The sequence below is a fragment of the Oryza sativa genome, chromosome 6 (assembly GCF_034140825.1).
Source record: "Oryza sativa Japonica Group chromosome 6, ASM3414082v1".
NCBI lineage: Eukaryota > Viridiplantae > Streptophyta > Magnoliopsida > Poales > Poaceae > Oryza > Oryza sativa.
This window is the reverse complement of record NC_089040.1, coordinates 25,551,254-25,563,653: the sequence shown is the minus strand read 5'-3', so window position 1 is coordinate 25,563,653 and position 12,400 is coordinate 25,551,254. Positions and strand designations below refer to the sequence as shown.

The 12,400-nt window shown below is 43.7% G+C and overlaps 1 long non-coding RNA gene across 1 annotated transcript; it reads right to left on the bottom strand.

The window, feature by feature from the left end:
* Positions 1-2,757: 2,757 nt before the first annotated feature.
* Positions 2,758-5,999, bottom strand: LOC136357077 (uncharacterized). Its single transcript, XR_010742130.1, has 3 exons — positions 4,866-5,999; positions 4,213-4,291; positions 2,758-2,950 (listed from the first exon to the last, which is right to left on the bottom strand). It is a non-coding gene; the product is annotated as an uncharacterized lncRNA (long non-coding RNA).
* Positions 6,000-12,400: the final 6,401 nt, after the last annotated feature.

Below are 12,400 nucleotides of genomic sequence, written 5' to 3'. Positions count from 1 at the left end.
AACAACAACAAGATTAGTGCAATACCATCTAATCCTCCTGCCATGTCTTCCTTTACAATCTGCTCAGGAATTGGAAACATGTTCATCTTTCGTGCTGCTTCAAACTCAAATGAGGATTCCAGGCTCAAATGTTCAATCCGTCACAGCTACTAACCCAGCTCCATGGGTAGCCTTGGACGACAACGCCACCAAGGTTAGATCATTCATGCTGCGAGAGAAAACACACATTTTTCACTACTGCATCAACATGATTGCGTGTACGTACAGAATCGGATCGAGGTGTTACTGCGTGTGTCTCGATTGATTTCTCATGTCTCCCAATAGCTCGTGTTCCTTGCATTTGATTCGGTCCATGTATTAAAAAAGAAAAAATAATAAGAAAAAATTGTTCTTTTTGGTCGCATTTTGATCTATACGTGAAAATAAACTAAAATTATTATTTCCGGTCACGTTTTGATCTGTACGTGGAAAAAAAAGTTGACCGTTTTCTTAATGATTTTAATACGGTATCGATTAATTGTTCTCTCACGTGTGAGCCTGGCCTGCCGCGTGCAACTACTATGGAAGGCCATTTGAGACATTTTTTATCACTGTTTGTTTTTCTATAGAATTCACGTCGTCCTTTTTCTGTTTTTATGTTCTCGAGAAATATACACACGCTTAGATTTTTCTGTTTCTCGCGTATGTTCTTTATCGTGAAAATAATGTTTACTTTTATAAAAAAATAAACTGTACACGTTAAAAGGTGAAACGGTTGATTTTCGACCTATAGTGTTTGGGACTTTTTTCCCCCAGATCATAGTTTTCATAAAATATTTTAGAAAGAAAATTATGAACCACTATTTTAGTTTTGACAAATGGACACATATGATATTAAAAAACATTTATATATGTATGTATAAATGATTTATTTATTATGTAGAAAAACATATTTGTTTAAAAAATATAAAACCTTTATGCCATGTTAAGTAAAAGTATAAAATTTAATGTGTCATTTTATACATAATTTTTTAAAAAATCCAAACAAGTAAAGTAAATTTTGAGATTTATCAAAATTAATTAGTTTAAATATATTTTCTTTTGGATTTGAATATTTGAAAGATCAATTATTTAGTATATTTAGAGTTGTTTTTAACATATCATGTGTAACAAAAATATAATTTTGGCTCAGGAGGTATTAATGATCCTATTCCATGACATAAGAAAGCAAGGTTTCTTTCTTTATTTCTTTGTTTTGGATTTTCTTTGTATAATAGTTTCAGATTTACTGTATATTCTAGAGTTATAGGAGTAGTACTGAGTAGCGTGGTATATTTAAAGAAGGAAAATAAATGCAAATTCGTTGTTTTAGATTTATTTTTTGCTTAACAATTTTGGGTTTACTATATACTCTAGTTATAAAAGTAGTACCGAGTAGGCGTGGTATATTTATAGAAGGCAAATGAGTAGAAGTTCGTGTGATTGGAAAAGGAAGATAGTTTTGGAAACCTCTAGAATCCATATGTGATATTTTTCTCTAGATTTTTCCTCACATATGATTGTTAGGTTTTTTTTCTCTAGTATAAATTTATGATTTCCTTCAAAATAAGAGGTACCACGTGTACCAATTGAAAGCTAGCAAAAGAGCCAGTTTTAGATTATTAGATAGGACGTGCTAATGAGCGTTATTGGGCTAGGTCGCTAGGAGGACAGATCTTGGGTTTTCTTTCTTTTGGCTCTTTTTTTTCGCCACGTGGCCACTTCTAGTCACCTCTACTAAGCCACATATTTTCTCTACCATTATAAAAGTTGAAGTTTATCTCACTTTGGAACGTTCGACTCCTACATGGTGTTCGCCTCTTCCCATTCCTATATACGTGCATCGTCTTCCATCACCTCCGTTCGTTGTCGCCCTTTGCGATTCTGAAACCGGACGGTATTGTAACGTTATGATGGCAATGTCTCCGCGAAGTTTCCCATGTCCCATTGCATGTCCGACGTCTTCTCCAGTACTCCCACTTCCCCAACAACCACCCTCACTCCTATCCAATCGATCGAACCCACGAGCTTAGTATAGGGAGATCACTACCATAGTAGAGCTGATTTCATGTCGAACCCGGTAAACATAAACACGGGGTACCGCATCTTGACAAAGGGGAAGGTGGCGTGCACACAACCCTGCCGGGTGGGGGCAATGATGACCATCCCTCTTTCCTTTCACATTGTCTTCCCACTCAGTCATTTACTGGTCATACTTTCTCTTCCTCTTTACCTTTTTTACAGCCAGAGAAAGTGCATGTGCGTTGCAACGGAAAGAAAAACTAATTTGAAATTGTACCACCATGCATAAATAAATAATATTCGGTCACAACGAATTGTGACGCCGACTTGTGTAGCTGGCTATTACATCACCCATCACCCGATCATAGAAATTGTTAGTTTCACGCTTCATGATTGAAAAAAAATCCTAAATTAGAATCACATCACTTTATGATAGGGAAAATAATGACACGAAATCATAACCCACTTTGGTCCAAGCAAGGATATTAGGATTTTACTTTTCCTCCTTGATTTCAGCCCGACACTAAGCCTGGCAGACACTCCGGCCGGTGAGAGATGACACGCTCCTCCCTCGTCGGCGGCTCCATCGTCGTGTGGCCAGGAACCATGGCTCCGCACATCCCCTTGCGGCTGTCGCGACCGAGAAAATTTGCATTTTCCTGAACGCTAGTATATTAATCTCCGTCCTAGAAAAAGCTAGGGTACACCACACAAACATGATATAAAAGACACATCTTTATTATATCGATAATACTTACATTATTACAAAGGCGCTTCAGGCCTGACAATAAAAAAAAATAAAAAAATAAACAGCAGCGGACTAGCGGGCCTACGGCTCCATCTTCACAGGCGCTCAACTGGGGTATAAGCCAGGGCTCCACCTAAGACTTCTTCTCCAAAGCTTCTCTTACTGAAGGGGGGAAAGATAGAGCAAGAATGAGTACAACCACAGTACTCAGCAAGCCACACCGGCAGATGCATGATTAATGCAAGAGGGTACAAGGGGAAATAATATAGGGGTTAAGCTTTGTAGAAAACAGCATTTAAAAGTCACTTAGTTGCCCAAAGCTATTTTATAAAGACGATCCTAGAGCTACACAATATTATTAATCAAGGCCGTGAACCCACACGAACCTGCCTTAACCCAAGGCCTACGATGATTCAGACCGAACTTGCAACCCGACCTGGGCCCCAGCTCGTCCCAAGCCAATCAGGCCAACCATTCCACATTTTAGTTGTTAAACAAGTTTTAAGAATTAAACCACTAACTTAGGTACATTGCTAGGCTTGCCCAAATCCGAGGGCGCGGCTATTCGAATAGATTGTACTCTGATCAGAGGTGTACATCTTTACCCACAAGACACATCTTTACTCCGCATTCCATGGCCGTGGAACCCGTCGTAAAGGATGTGACATAACCCCTTTACCCATCCTAGCCGTGACAAAAGCACCGACCCAACCTCGCCTACGGCCGGAATCCCGAGACAGGTAGGTAAGATTGAGCCCCTAGCAGCAGGACACCGGCCCTGTGCCATGACATCTCGACTACCGAGCCGCAGCCCGTGTAGCCTTCATTTGCCCTAGAGATGTCCATCTAGCCCCGACTTCGTCCATCTCCATCTGTGTACTCTTGCCAGGACTAGACTGAGCACCGGGTTAAGCCTTACCCATTAGACATGTGGTTAGTACGGTAGTGCTTTGCAACAGAGGCCCGAAGACTGGTCCTTATAGTGGCCGAGGTGCTACTAGCAGAACAATGCACCTCGAGCCCAGCCTAAAACCATTTTGAGAGTTTTGAATAGAGGGGGGGAGGTGTGTGTTCAATTCCATCACAAGCCAACCATTCCACAGTGTCCAAATGATATGAGAACTCCCACAGTCTAAAGTTATAAAACCACCTAGTGTTGCCTAATTAATCAGCGAAGCATCTATCTAAATTCATACTAGTGGAACCATTAATAGAGTACCCACTAGTTGGGGTTTTGTTTATCCTAGGGTGGAGAAGGTAATAATAACAATAGCAATAATAATAAGGTCATAACAAAGGTAAATAGGCATAGCTAAATAAAACAATGATAACGCGGGAATTTAAGTAAAGCGGTAATGCAATAATTTAAATTAAAATAATTTTATAAACTAGGATTCAATATGCTCAAGAGTGATGCGACTTGCCTTTCTCAGAGAGAACGGCCTTCCGAACCTTCGGCGATCACCGCGAACCACGCTTCGAGAACCTCCAGAACGACAGAAGCTACGCGAAGTACACAAGCAAAGTTACAAGCCTATAAAGAAGCAATAAAAATACATAAAAAAATAAGCACATGGTTCTTTAGATTATAACAAACATTAAGAGACTTGAACGGGTCGATTCGGGATTCGTATGACCAAGACATGGTCATTCGAAGTTTAATGCTGTCACGTGGAGATTTACGGATTATTGTAATTAGGTTTTGCAATTATAAAACATGTGTAAGCGCTTGCCTGGAAAAGACAGGAAGGCTGCGCTTGTTGACATGCGGACCCCACATGTCAACCTAAGGGACCACGGTACACCGAGTACACAGAGACGGTCCACGGGTCGACGGAAGCGGACCCCGTGTGTCAACCGAGGCGAGTGGCCGACAAACGGACTCCACTAGACACCACGCGGACTACACACGTGGACACCACGTGGCTACCGAGCGGGCACACAAACACGGTCACCACACGCACCCACGAACGACTACCGACACCGGTACACGGGCACCGGGGTCGACAACCGCACAACGGGCGCGGGGCGACACCGAAAGGACGAGGACGGGGGCAGCGAGAGGAGGCACCCTTACCACCACGCAACGAGGCGTGGGAACAACGACGACGAACGGGCGCGGCGGAGACGGCTTGGGGACGACGGAGGCGAACGGCGAGGGAACGACTTCGGCGGCGATCCTTGGACGAAGGCGAGACGCGGCCAGCACAACGCTTGACGACGCGGAGCCAAGGACGAAGACGACGACGGGGCTGCAGCAACCTTGACGAAAGGCGGGCGACGAACAGCACGGCTTGACGGAGGGACGAACACCACGACTACCGGGAATGACGGGAGGACGACGATGGGAACCGGCGAGGAGGCGACGATGAACGCCGGCGGGTTCAGCTGAAGGGGAGGCGAAGCCAAAGACGACATCGCCGGCTCGCCGCTGTGATGCCGGAGGTGGTGGTGGCGCGGCCGACGGCGCACGGGTGGAGGAAGGGCCGACCGGGGAAATTCCGACGAGGCGGATGGAGAGGCCAGCGCGGCACGGCGGTGTTCCGGCGAAATTCGGGCAACGTGGTGGCCTGGCCGGGGAAGAGGATGGCGCTGTTGTGCCGGGAGAGGAGGCGACGACGACAGCCGACGCACTGGCGAGGTGGCACAGGCGGCTGGGGCGGTACAGTGCCGGCAACGCCACCAAACGTCGACGAGGACACCGATCCGGCGAGTTTCCGGCGAGGATACGGGGAGGCCGGGGAGGAGGATGGCGTCGCAGTGCCGGGGAAGGCGATGGCGACATCAGACGCCGCACGGGCGAGGCGGCACAGGCGGCTGGAGGGTGGCTGGCACCGAGGAAAGAGAAGGAGGAGGCGGGGAGAGGTGGTGTGGCCACGGGGGAGCTCGGGAAGGGGCTAAAACGATAGAACGGAGCGAGGGGGTTCCATTTTATAGGATGGTGGAGGGAGCCGGGCATGGGAGAGGTGGGAACGGCGGCAGAAAAGTTGGCCGGCGGCCATGGAAAGCGGCCAAGATTGGCGCGGGCGTTCCGGGTGATTAAAAGCACGAATCAAGAGGTAATTAAGGGGGAAAGAGAGGGGAGGGAAAGGGGATTAATTCCCCCTAATCAATTTTGGAATTAGTCATTTGAATCGAGCGGATTTGAGGGAGAAGAAACTAGGGTTCACGGGAGAGAGAGAGGAGCTGTGCGGGAGGAGGACGACGACCCGGGTGGTGGGGCCCACGCAGGCGCGCCGTCAGCGCGCGTGCGACGCGCGTGCGCACGGCTGGCTCGGCTCGGCCTGGTTTGGGCCGGGCGGCTGGGCCGAGAGGGAAGGAGGGAGGGGAGGGGCAGCCCAGAAGGAGGAGGAGAGGAGGGAGTGGGCCGGGAGGGGAAGGGTAGGCCCAAGAGAAGGAGGGAGAGAAAGAGAGGGAGAGAAAGAGAGGGAAAAAGGGAGGACTTTGGCCGCGGGCCGGGAGAGAGTGGGAGGACTTCGGACTTGGCCCAAAGGAGGAAGGAGGATTTATTTTTATGTTTTCTTTTTAGTAAACTCTGATAATTGTTTTTGTTGCTTAATAATATTTTCGGTGCTCTGAAAATTCAAGTAAAATTTGAGGGCTCTTTTTAGACCACGGGAATTTAACAAAAAATCTCCGGACAACATTCGAATTTTTCTTGTACGTATTTTAGTGTTTGCCAATTTCTTTTCGAATTTTAATTAATTCTATTATTTCTTTTAGAGAATGATTTTTATTTCAGGATGAATTTATCACGGGCATGACAGCGGCTTCTGTCTGCTGAAAAAAATTTAGAAATATACATTTTTTCCGTGGAATTTGTAAGAAAGTACTGAACATGAGAAGATTTGTGAAAATATACCACCGTCGCGGTTTGGTTTAGCGAGAGCGCGGCGTCGCACGCGGGATGCGTGAGAACGAGAGCGGTATCGCTGTTTAGATAAGCGAGGACGAAGTGCCGGCCGTCTCGCGGCTTGGAGTAACGAGAGCGTCAGCACTCTCGCAGTATGCGTTAGCGAGTGCGATGGGGCCCAGCGTTGCTACCAGTTTCCTGGCGCCGAAACGTGAGAGCGGCGGCGGTCTCGCGCCTGGGAAGTGCGAGAGCGAGCGGGTGCCGCGGGTCTAGGAAAGCAGCGACGGGACGCGCAGTCTTGCACGAAGGTAATGCGAGAGCGCCGGGCGGTCTCGCGCGGTGGGAATGCGATAGCGCCACACGGCGGTCTCGCGGAGTGGGAATGCGATAGTGCACAGCACAGGCTCGCCACTGCGCCGAACACGAGCGATGTGACAGCGCTGTCGCTTGTCTGATTTGCGAGACCGCGCTTTGCTTTCCAAATTAGCCAGACGGAAACAGTAATGTACTGATTATTAAGTTAATTACTTGTATATTTGCATGAATTAACAACATGTGATAATAGCATTAGTTTTTAAGGCTCATTAGTAAATATATATGAGAAACCTTCTGTATATGTACTACAAATAGAACTTCCATTATTTAAACTTTGTTATATCAAATAAAAAATCACATTAGCTACAAATTAATTGTAACATACAATTAGTACAAATTAATTGTAACTTAAAATTACTACAAATTAATTGTAACTTTAATTTAATTTTTTACCGTATAAAATAATTATGTCTATCTAATTTTTAAACCCGAACTGACTCTAAGTCATATAACAGAAACTACCTCCATTATCATTATCCTACTTAATAATAATATACTATACATTATTAATATTTTATATTTATTAACTTCATATTTTTATATTTATTGTTTGCCCTAAGGACCATGTAGCTTTGCTTCACGGAAGAGGCTGTTGTCTTGTTCGAAATATAAAATTTACCGGTCTCGCAATTCTAACAAACGAGATCGCCGGTCCCATGCACGCTGTCGCATTGCTAATGTGCGATACCGTGTCGGACTAAGCGCCAACCAGAAAATCACCATGGGACCCACTCCACAGTTGCTCTTGCTCTATGAAAGCGCGGTACCGAGTCCACTCTCGCGCTTCAGGTGTGCGAGACCGCGGGTCCCACGCACATCTCCCGCTCGCCAGTAATGCCACACCACGGGCCCCACAACACTACGGCTCTCGCGCGTTGAAAAAGCGATACCGATTCCGGTCTCGCGAGGGCAATCAGTGAGACCGATGGGCCCATTCCTGCTCTGTCTCCCAAATCGCAAGACCGGATTGGGTCATCTCTACGTGGCGCTCTCGCTCAACGGAAAAACGATACCGATGCGGTATCGCTTACCCAATAAGTGATACCGGAGCTGACGTCACGCTTTTGCTTATTGATATTGCGATACCGTGTCGATTTCGCTCAGTCCCGTTGCGAACCTCGGTATCGCGCTTTCCTCCCGCGATTTCGATAGTATATTTGTGCAAATCGATCGGCATCAGGTATATTTATGAAAAAAATATTCATGAACAGTATATTTTCAAAATTTTTTCTCTGTCTGCCGTCCACTTCCCGAGGTGTGCATCGGAGGGCCGGCGCACTGGCTGACGGCGAAGGCATCCCACCTCCCTAAGACAGCCACCGCAGTGGCGTCCCGAGTCGACGACAACGACGTCACTGAGGTCATCTTAACAGGACCATGATCGATTGGTGCTGTAACTTAATTTGTTCCTTCATGCAGGTATACTCCCTCCGTACTCATAATTAAAGTGAGTCGTTTAGAATAATATTTAAGTCAAATCTTGGGAAAATGTAAAAATTATATGAACAGATTTGTCTTGAAAAATACTTTCATAAAAGTATACATATATAACTTTTTAATAAATATTTTTATAGAAACAAGAAGTCAAAGTTATGTTTTAGAGACCGTGTTGCTGTCCAAAACGACTTCCTTTACTAGTACGGAGGGAGTATACATCTGTATGAAAACTTGCTCTCTTTTTGTTTGGATATATAAATTCCATGTTATACCCAGTTTTAGCTGACATGACACTGTGTTAGGGTGAACCCACATGTGAGCAGCCGGTCTACCTACTCCTCTCTCCTCTTGCTCTCTATTCGCCATCCCTCCCAGGCTTCTCACTAGGTGACGGTGGGTGGTGAGCAACAGGGAGAAGAGTGATAGCTGACAGGACAGGAGCTAGGTGGTAGCACGTCACCGAGTTGGACCAGTCGCCGAACTGGAAGGTGACGGATGGCAAACAAGAATGGGCGGCAGGCTTTTGGGGTGGACCATCTCACCCTCCTCCCCCTTCCCCTCCCACGGCACCTTCGGTTCCCCATCTCTCCTAGGAAACAAGCGGCGGCCAAAAAGAGAGGAGCAAAGCGCCCCTCTTTGCCATGACTCATCATCTTTGCCGCCTTTGGGTGGATCATTAGTGCAAAGACAAATGGTGGTTCGTCGACATGGTGAGCGGTGCCATCCGCGCGAACCAACGCTCTTCTATGCCCAACAACCACTAGTTCACCTCCTCTATGTCCACATGCCGACAGGCAACGTAGCCACCGGTGCCTCCTCGGCGCAAAGGGTAGAGATGGCTGTCTGCCACCTAGGTGGAAGCCGACGACTAGGGTAAGGATCACTGCAACGGGAGCTCGCCTTCGACGCCTCTTCCCATGGGAACTACGTCTCCATTGCTGCTTCAAGACAACGGTGGGCGTCACACCGGCTTATGCCGCACCCTCGCCTTCCTCTGTGCTCGAGCCCACGCTTCGGCCTCGTTGGCTCCCCGTCTAGACAATCTTTCCTGATGTCTAGGGATGGGTAATTCAATGGTTTTGACATCCTTTAAGTAACCTATACAACATTCGAATTCTTTAGTAGTGTATTCCTCTATTATCGATCTCTATAGGTGAGCACGATTCCGTACATAGCCATTCATAATAGACATGTAGCGCTCGTATCCCATATTTGATGTAAGTATAAAGGACCAAGTTCAATAATCTGAGAGACAATCTAAACAATTAGATGCACTATCATATTGAAAAATAATGGAGCAAAATACATCTCAAGCTGGCATACGGTCTCTTTCACAAATTTCTACAATGGCCCCAACTCCAAAGTATCAAATAATTTCTGTGAAATTCAATTTAAAAAGTAACATATATTTGTGATCACCACCTTAATCTAAGGTGGTTTGATTGCCCTTATAGTATTAGGGAGAAAGACCTGTTAGCATCACATGACAGTCATGAAAGTTGTATCTGGATATGGTCAAATCTTTCATCAAGACTAGCTTCCTAATGTTTGATGAGAAACCAGTAGACAATATCACCGCATGTAACCATTTGCATAATGCATTCTTCTCTTCTGATGTTGTAAATGGCAGGAGGAGCTCAATCTTTGCATCAGGTAGTTCCTTAGGTTGAAGTTCTATTCTTATAGCCAATTTCGTTACAGTCTATCTTTCGTCTTACCATGTTAATCTTTACTACTATAATTCATGAACCTGTTTCCGCAGAATTTTGGTACGTCATCCATGTTCGTCTTACCATGTTAATCTCTACTACTATAATTCTGCATGGGTCCAAACTTTCCTGAATAAGACAATATTTTCCAACCTTTTCTTCACTATTGTTGTTTGAGCCTCCTCGATTCTACTAACTGAGCTGACTTAGCTTGATGCATTGATCACTGTAGCACGTACCATCCTCCTGATGCTTTCCAAGCTCAAATCCACCATCATGAGAAACAAAATCAATTCTAGGTAATTCTTTGTTTTGGAGAATTGTGATGCATGCCTACTATGACTGTAATAGAATGGAAAAGGCACAAATGGTGAGACATATATATATATATATATATATATATATATATATATATATATATATATATATATATATATATATATATATATATATATATATATATATATATACACATATATATGTATGTATATATATATATATAATATATGTATACATATATGTGTATATACATATACATATATATATACATATACATATACATACATATACATATACATATACATATATATACATATATTCGCAGGCGGACGTTGGCTAGTCCGGTCCGCCTACGAAAATAGGAATCGGCCGCCTGCAAAAAAAAATATCCGCCTGCGAAGATAGGTAGAAATTTTTGAAATTTAATAATAATTTGCCCGTAAATTTAATAATAATTTGCCCGTTAATAGAAATTCTTGCAGGTAGATTATTATGTACATATATTGGAAGATTATCAAGCATTAGGTACTGAGAAATCTACATATATTGCATAACTCAAAAGTGTTGCCAATATATATATATATATATATATATATATATATATATATATATATATATATATATATATATATATATATATATATATATATATATATATATATATATATATATATATATATATATATATATATATATATATATTACTATATTTTTTTATATTGTCACTTCAAATACGCCATCTAGTTACATTATGGCATAGAAGTGTTCCACTCCCGAAGATCCTTGAATTCGTCACTTGTCACTAGGGCACCCTCTGGGTCAAAGAAATCTCCTTTCACATGACAGCACTCATGGTGGATGAAGTGGCACAGATCACGCTGGACATTTGTGATGCCTGTATCGTCAAAGCTTGTTCGACGTTTTAATCTTGGCAACTGCATGCATTGAAGATAAACAATATATTAGTATCATAAATATGTGAAGCTGTCTAGTACATAGTACAGGGACTTACATCCTCTGCGTTAACCCTGTACCTCTTATTAACCCTAAGGAATTCGCACGGGTAATACCCGCAAAGGACCGTTCCTCGCGGTTGCTTGTGACACTTCAGGACATATCATAGAAAAAAATAGTTAAAATTTGCAATTAGTGAAACAATTGGAATACATTAAGTGAGTGGAGTATTACCGGCCAATAGGTACGTACTAGTAGCTTCTCCCTTGTTCGGGTCTGTTCTCCACCCTTGAACTTGTAGTATTGGTACGCACTGTACGGATGTCGTACGTTTCACATTAAGAAGGATATTTATTTATAATACATTCATATAAAAATGCAAGAGTCATAATCACTTACTACTGTAAGATTGTTAGAAATTCTTTGTATGACTGGTGTCTGTTATCGAGAGGGTCCAAGACTACCACAGTTCCGTCTTTAAGGTAGATGAGTAAACAGATATAATGATCGCTACATATTAACAATATCATAGTTAGTTAGTACCAGCTAAAATAAGACATATGTGTAGAAGATAAATGTACCGAACTTACTTAAAATTATAAGTGGCTATGACTACTCTCTTATTTGGAAAGTGCAAGAAGGCTTGTCCAATATACTGTGCGACAATAATCAATTTCTCCTTGTGCAAGCCCTTCTTGTATTCAGCTATCTCTTTTGGAGTCTTGCCCTTCAGCTGGTCTGACCCTGGTGCTAGCCTCACGGTATGCTGTGGTTGACAGATCCGAGTTGGATCCAAGAAGCCGATAGGTTCTTTTTTCTTCTTAGCATCCATGTATTGCATCCTACAGAAGAAGTTTGTTAGTAACAATCACATGGATTTGTATTGTACATATTTTTCATATAATTAATTAAAACTCATACTCACATGCACAAAACACCGACATAGTTGACGTCCATCTTATCCCGACGATATATGGCGTGGAGATCTGAGAAATCTAGCCATAC